The sequence below is a fragment of the Dermacentor variabilis genome, chromosome 1 (genome assembly GCF_050947875.1).
Source record: "Dermacentor variabilis isolate Ectoservices chromosome 1, ASM5094787v1, whole genome shotgun sequence".
Lineage (NCBI taxonomy): Eukaryota > Metazoa > Arthropoda > Arachnida > Ixodida > Ixodidae > Dermacentor > Dermacentor variabilis.
Genome location: NC_134568.1, coordinates 89,746,117 through 89,753,677, shown reverse-complemented (window position 1 = coordinate 89,753,677; position 7,561 = coordinate 89,746,117).

Below are 7,561 nucleotides of genomic sequence, written 5' to 3'. Positions count from 1 at the left end.
CCACATAATTTATTTTTTTTTATTAGCAGCGAACGTATGCCGCCGAAAGCTTGCTTGGTCTCGAGAAGCGATACACGACGCAATGATGGTGCAGATTTAGCGCGTCGCTGGCATCAAGACAATGCGCTGCCGCCGATGGAAGGAAGATAACGAAGGGTAACAGCTAGGCAGCGCTGATGGTGATAGTGTCATCGTGACGAAATCTGAGGCTGCGTTCTTGATGCCTTACAGAAAGAAATAATACTTCAAGTACAGTGTCATTTGTTGTTGTCTCGTGGATTTAAATATGGGTTTAATACACTCTATATACAATTTGTATACGAGAGTAGGTGTAAGGAAGAAAATGCACACATAAACACACCCAATACGTAAGCACAGATGCGCACGCGTGCGCACACAAACACGCTCTCTCTCTCCCTCACACGCACACTTCGTCTCTCCCTGACACACACTCTCTCCCTCGCACATACGCGCACACACTTCCTCTCTCCCTTGCGCGCACATACACCCCCCTCTCTTACACACAAATTCTCTCCCCTAACACATACACGCTCTCCCTCACATGCACGCACTCTCTCCCTCGCGCACACACACTATATCTCTCCCCTCGCATGCACACACCCACTCTCTCTCCCTCACACACACAGAAATACTTTCTCTTACCCTCGCACACACTCACACACACACACACACACACACACACACACATTCTCTCTCCCCTTGTACAACACACAATCTCTCTCACACACGCACACACAGACACGAACGCATTTGTTTGCACGCATGCACGCTGAAAGACGAACATGTGTTCGCACACGTACACCTTCACATGCGCCCAAGCATGCACCGCAAGCGCAAAACGCGCGTACGCGCGCAAGCACACGCAAATACTTGCCGCGTATGCAAATACGGAGGCACACGCACGCGCACAAATACAAGCGCGCACACAACCATACATACGCACGCTCAAGACGTGCACACTTATAATGCACTCTCTCTCCGTCCCGGCTGCCTCTCAAAAACCTGCGCGTGCGAACAGACTGCATAACACTCCTTCATTGCCGTTCTAACGTCAGCTATAACGGTTTAAATTTGGCGCTTCTTCAAGTCAATGTGCCCTCTGCCGGGAGGGTGCAAAACGATTTGCTCCTGTTGTTTGACTTCACCGCCGATCCCTGACCAAAACACTGCTTTAACGCATCACCAATGTTCCGACTAAGTGCCATAAATGCATATGTTGTTAGAAGGGACTCCCTGTCGTTGTAGTCAGTTGAAACTTTTTGAACATAGGCCGATATTTTGAAATATAAATTTAAACAAAAATTCTCATTCAGTTACGCTTGTGCATTGCCGTGAACTTCCGAAGGGAAATGTGTGCTGAACAGTTGTGGCAAGCCGAAAGCAGTCGAAAATTTGGACACAAACTGTGGGCAGTAGAGCACTGCTAAATACAGAATAACAAAATTCACCGCAAAACTCCTTGTCGTTGATGAGAAGCTTCCGGAAATGGCTCGATCCGCAACTGCAATGGCAGCTATATTGATGGTCAGGCTTGAAATTCCAAAGACCAGCAAAAGAGACAGAGCACGCCAACTCGCGAAGGCTAACAGCCATATATGCAGCTGCAAATCATTACTACAAGTTGTGCTGAGGTACCGGCTGTGCAAAACAGGCGTGGCCTTGAAGCGAGTTCTACGAACGCGCTACATACAACGCTCGGCCGACAGCTCCAAACAATGGCGCCCACAAACGCATAACAGGTGTCAGCGCAGACCGCGTTCCCTCGCCTTACATGGTAAGCACTACACGAGCCGGGCACCGTTGCAATGACAACGCGGCAGGATACAGCTATGGTGCAAAGCCGGATGTCCTGAGGAAGCTCTCGGTCGGATATCCGATTCCAAACATACGTCGAATGTCCAGCGAAAATCGTTATACGAATATGGACGTTCAGATAAGCGGCAGCGGCATCGAACATTTTGTGCCGCGTGTGCCGCTTCCATGCGGAGAAAGAATGGTAGAAAGAATGGTACCGAGCGACGTTCAAAGAATGAGATAAGGGATTGTATTAAAAAAAAAAGGTAAATGGTTCAGTCTTACAAACATAGCTCCAACTATAGGAGCACAGCATATGTTAGAGCCTTTGCATGTCCGAGCGTCTCCTGCACAGACGTCCGGGTTGCAATTGTAAAAATGCGTCTGGGTCCGCTTTTTATGCCGTTTGTTTCCCTCTTTCCTTCGTCGAGGGAATTCACTGGCCAATCACAAACGCCGAATCGTTCACCACCTCCCGTTCCCTATCACCCCCACCGTTGCTCAACCTCAACATCCCACTGTTGCCCGCTCTTTAACGACTCCTCTACCCCCCTCCCTTTTCCCAATCTCAACGTCCCACCGTTGCCCAATACGAGGAACCACGTGGCAAACAGTGAACCCGCTGTTGACGTCCTTTCCCCTGGAGTCCTTAAAGGGCCCCTGAAACGGTTCGGACAAATTTTGTAGACGCGTAGGGTACAGCTTAAGTAGAACGTTCGCACCACAATTTAAGTGAAGCGTTACGTATTAATGGAGCTACAAGCGATTAGAAGCTACCCTCCTCCCTAGCTATGCTTTTCCTCCTCAACTCGTTCGCCTAGCGAGTGGGGCTAAGCTCCGCCTTCACTGGTTCAGCGTCACGATGCGACGTCACATCGTCCACTTCCGGTTGTTTTGGAGCCCGCCCCCGCACGCGCGAGACCGCTCCGCTAGCCGCTTGGCCGTCGACCCCAAGCGAGAGCTATCGAAGCAGCGTGCGTTGCGAGCATTCTGTCGTAGCGCCGAACGTGTCTTGTATTCCGGTAACCACAGGCAAGCTGGTCATTTCGCAAATGACTGTAGGCATAAACTCAAGCTGATGAAGGAACTTTAGCGTAGACGTACGTGAGCGGCCTGATCGGTCTGCACGGTCCATACACTTGTTGGTGCAGCGCTTAACCAGCCAAACAAAGCGCTAATATTGCTCTAACCAAGTGTAAAACATTTTAAACATTTATAAAAACAACGTGTTCATGATTACACTCCTGCGAAAAATACACGCCAGCAGCAAAGAAGAATACACTTCGTTGCTGCTACTGTGTATGGTTGAGCTCTGTGCCACCAGGTGGCTGCACCGTGCAGACCATTCGCATTTGCCCTTCTGCTCATCTCATGGCTCATCCCGTTACCGCAAAGTCAAGCGGCCAGACTCTGTCCCCTTGCGCTTGCGTTTTCCCTAATACCGGACTCGGGAAACGCTATTGCGTCAGTAATCTTCCGGTGTAAAGTGACGGCCACAAACGCGAAAATCCTGGCGCCGATCGGATAGCGGCAGTCCGATGCGCAGCAGCCAGTTCGCTCGTACGCTGCCTTGCAGAGGACACGATGTCGCAGCTTGACATATTGCCAGCCGCTACGTTTGCAGTCCACAAGGCAACAAAGTCGAATCATAGTGCTCGCGAAAAGACTGAGACCGACTCTGACCGCGGAGCTCTCTTCAAAATGGAGTACGTTGTAACACAAGCAGACGACACATGCTGTGTGCCGGAAGTGCTTAAGTGTACTGAAAAATTATTCTTGTGCATTCTCTTTATGTTACTTTCTTTTCATAAAAACAAATTAACTAACATTCCAACTATTACGAAGATCATTTGTTTACCATAAAGTTGGAAAAATTATCGATCACGCGCCCTTGTCAGCCAATCGGATAGCTCGCCCCACTGACGTCGTATGGGTGATTTCGGTCATATGGGTAGGGGCGGCTTAAAATTCCGCCGAGCAGTGCGCTGCGATCGGCAGCGATGTGCATATTTAAAACCTTATAATAAATTACACGCTTTACGCGGAGCACTTAGATGTGTCAATTAATGATCAGAAGGACCTACTCTAACGACTCAATACGTTTGTAGAAAATCGTCAAAAGCGTTTCAGGGTCCCTTTAACAATGACCCTGTCATCAGTCAGTGGCCTCTTCTGTCAGGGTCGGGAGACCGGCCTTCGCTGTATATTCAGAGGGCGACGTTGTTGTCTTGAAGTGAAGGATGAGGCGTGATTTGAACGAGCCAGTTTATCTACTCCTTCAGCCACAACTATGCTAGCGTCCTCTTCGTTCGCTTTTGCTGCGACTCGTCTGATAATGACAAGCTTCCCTGCTGCGTCTAGCCTCGGGAGCTACATGAGGCATTTTTTAAAATTTTCCTAACGACAAAAAAGTCTGTGATGAGAAATAGATTTTGTAAGCGTGACTCAACGAGGACGGCACCTGTAATAGCTGCATGTCTGCCGGTGTTCTGGGGGATCGCCAGGCAGAAGAGCGCATCGCGTGCGTCTGGTTGATCGTGGCATATTCACCGCCCCTGTCACCAGGCTATTTCATCGAGTACACCTTGTTAACTGCCCTTCCGGTCGAGTCATATTGCAGTTATTTATTTTCTAAAGCCCACATTTGTGTGGCCAGGCGGTCAATATTATCTCCTTTCCTCTTCAACATCGGACTTAGAAAACTTGCTTTACAACTGGAAAACATCCCAAAACTCGGATGTGCCTTCTATGCCGACGATATCACTCTATGGGCAACCAAGGGTTCATACGGCGACAGAGAAAACACGTTACTCACAGCTATCGGATACATCGAGTCATACCTAACCACAGCAGGAATGAGGTGTGCCCCACACAAGTCGGAGTACCTTCAAGTCCGGCCTAAGCAAACTAAGGAACATCGAGCCCCGTCAATACATCTCGAGATTGCCGGGCAACCTATAAAGCGCGTCCCGACCGCACGCATACTAGGTATGCACATCCAGGAGAACAACGGCATAAAGCTAGCCTCAGAGAAATTAAATCACGTTATAAGAAGCACCTCATCACTCATCGCCAGAGTAGCGCGCAGCAAAGATGGTTTCACAGAGGACGAAACCTTAAGACTGGTACAAGCCCTCGTCATCAGCCGTGTCACGTACGCGCTACCGTATCAAGTCAAGCGCAAAAGCGAGACAGAACGCATGGACACTCTTATAAGAACCGCGTACAAAACGGCCTTACAGCTACCGTCAAGCACAAGCACAAAGAAATTACTAGCGCTAGGCGTATACAACACCTTTGAGGAGCTAGCAAGTGCCACGCTCATAGCGCAGAGGGAGCGCCTCAACAAGACTCAACAGGGAAGACACCTTCTTCAACGGCTAGGGTACCCGCTGACACCTCAGTACTGCAAAGAAGAAACACAACTCTTGCCTAACCACATTAGAGAGAACATTGTAGTAGACCCTATCCCCAAGAACATGCACCCCACCCACAATCAGGAAAGAAGAGCAGCGCGTGCCCGCATGTTGCACAAACGTTGTTTCAGAGACACGGATACGTACTACACGGATGCTAGCCCGTATCCCTCGTCGCCACGTTGCGGGCTCAAATACACAATCGCGGTTGTCAATCAGGGGAACCTGGTAGCCTCAGCCTCCATCCGCGCCACATGCAGCGCAGCAGCAGAAGCAGCAGCAATCGCTCTCGCACTTCGCGACGCTGAGAGCAAGGGAAGGTCCGCCCGTGTCCTTACTGACTCACAAGCGGCTTGTCGTTTATACCTGAATGGAACACTCCCTATACAAGCCATTCGAATCCTTGGTCGCACACTACAATGGACCCATGGTATCGTCTGGTGCCCCGGGCACGAAGGCCTGCGGGGCAACGAAGAGGCGGACTGCGCAGCTCGAGGTCTCACTAGCCGAGCGGCAGACCACACCGTTCTTCAGCCCCCGACAGACCGACGAGCGACCCACGAGTTATTAACGACAGGTCAACAAATACTACAGGACCAACGGCTCGGAAGAACGCAATACGCTCCCCCACACAAAGCTCTCAATAAACTCCAGGCAAGGGACTGGCGCCGCCTGCAAACTAACACATACCCACACTTGTCTCGTCTACACGCAATCTACCCAGACAGTTATACGTCCCGAACATGTCCCTGGTGTAGCAACCACACAGCGACACTCGCGCACATAACACATGAATGCACTGACCGTCCGGGCGACGCAATTTCGCCACGAGTCACAACACACACACTCACTACGTGGTCTTGGGAGGCGAGACTCTCCGAACTGGACCTGGGAAGCCAACTGGCGACCCTCGACCAGGCCCGGCGAGCCGCGATCGCCAGTGGAGCCCTGTCAGAGGGAACCACCCAGGAATAAACCGCGCAACGGTTTCTGCAATAATAAAGTTTCTCCTCCTCCTCCTCCTCTCCGATAATACGCTTTTTTAGGCCATACAGAATTTTTACGAAATCGCTGCTGCAGATATATAATTTTAGTCATTTAGATGGATTACTCAAAAAGGCAGACATTAATTGCACAATAACTTGAGATGCATAATAAACTAATGAAAAACATACTAATTATATTTTAATTAGTTACTTTATGGCACATATTGCAATTTACGAATGCAAATACGATTGTACATGTCTAGCTGTGGCTGCGAGGTCATGCATATGGAGGACAGAAACGCATCCCACGTGCAGCCACGGTGATTGTTTAACGTTGTGTATCGACGAAGCCATTTCATGTTGACGTTTCTACCAATGCTTAACAAGAGTTGTTTCTAATACTACTTAAAGGGCCCCTCACCGGTCTGGCCATATTGACCTGACAAGCGCGGAGCATACATCGCGCGATAACGATCCTGTCTGCAAAGTACTACTTCGCTACGCGCCGCGGAAAGATACGAAATTTCAATCCGAGTGCCGTTTCCCTCTTCACTCGCGGCCGCCGCGCTCCAAGCTGGGCGGTGACGTAATCGTGCCCCTGCGCCTACGTATTCGTGTCCGCAGTGTGACGTCGCTCGTGGTGACACGTGACTTCGAGAATTATTCAAGACAACATCTGTTATCTGTGCGATCTGTTGCTTGAATTGACGGATTGAAGTTTATAGAAATAATAAAACACACAAACGGAATGCCTGCGTGCTTTTTTGTTCTACTTCGCACTGAAGCAAGGGAGAAGTACTTCCACTTCGTCTGCTTGTTCCCACGGCCGTGCGGTTACGTGCGCAGGTACCGAAACTATGCCATTTTCTACTACCAGCGCGTGATCACGCTCTGCGATCCTCGTGTTCTGCCTCAGTATTCGTGTAGCGCTGAATTATACCGCGCAACGCTGTCGGCAAAAGTACGTAGCGCCGAAAAAACAAACAAACCAGGAGCTAAAAAAAAAAAAGAAGGCGGGGCTTGTGACGTATGCGTCACGCGATCCTCGAGGCCCGGTACGGGAGAACGCAGGGAAGGAATTTCGTTTGCGTAACGTTTGATGGCTAGACGGGGCGAGTGGGGAGTCTTGCTTGGCAGTGGAGCCCGCCTGCTGAAATCATGGATTCGCGGCACTGAAACATTTCTATCTCGGCTATTAATGAGCCAACTTGAAAAAAAAATTGCGGCAGAACGCTCCCTAGAGGATACGTAGCAAGCTCCAGCGTGTAACCAAAATTTGTTATGGGGCCTGGTGAGGGGCCCTTTAAGGCAGAGGGTACAAACGCTCAGCAAAGTGAAGCGTAC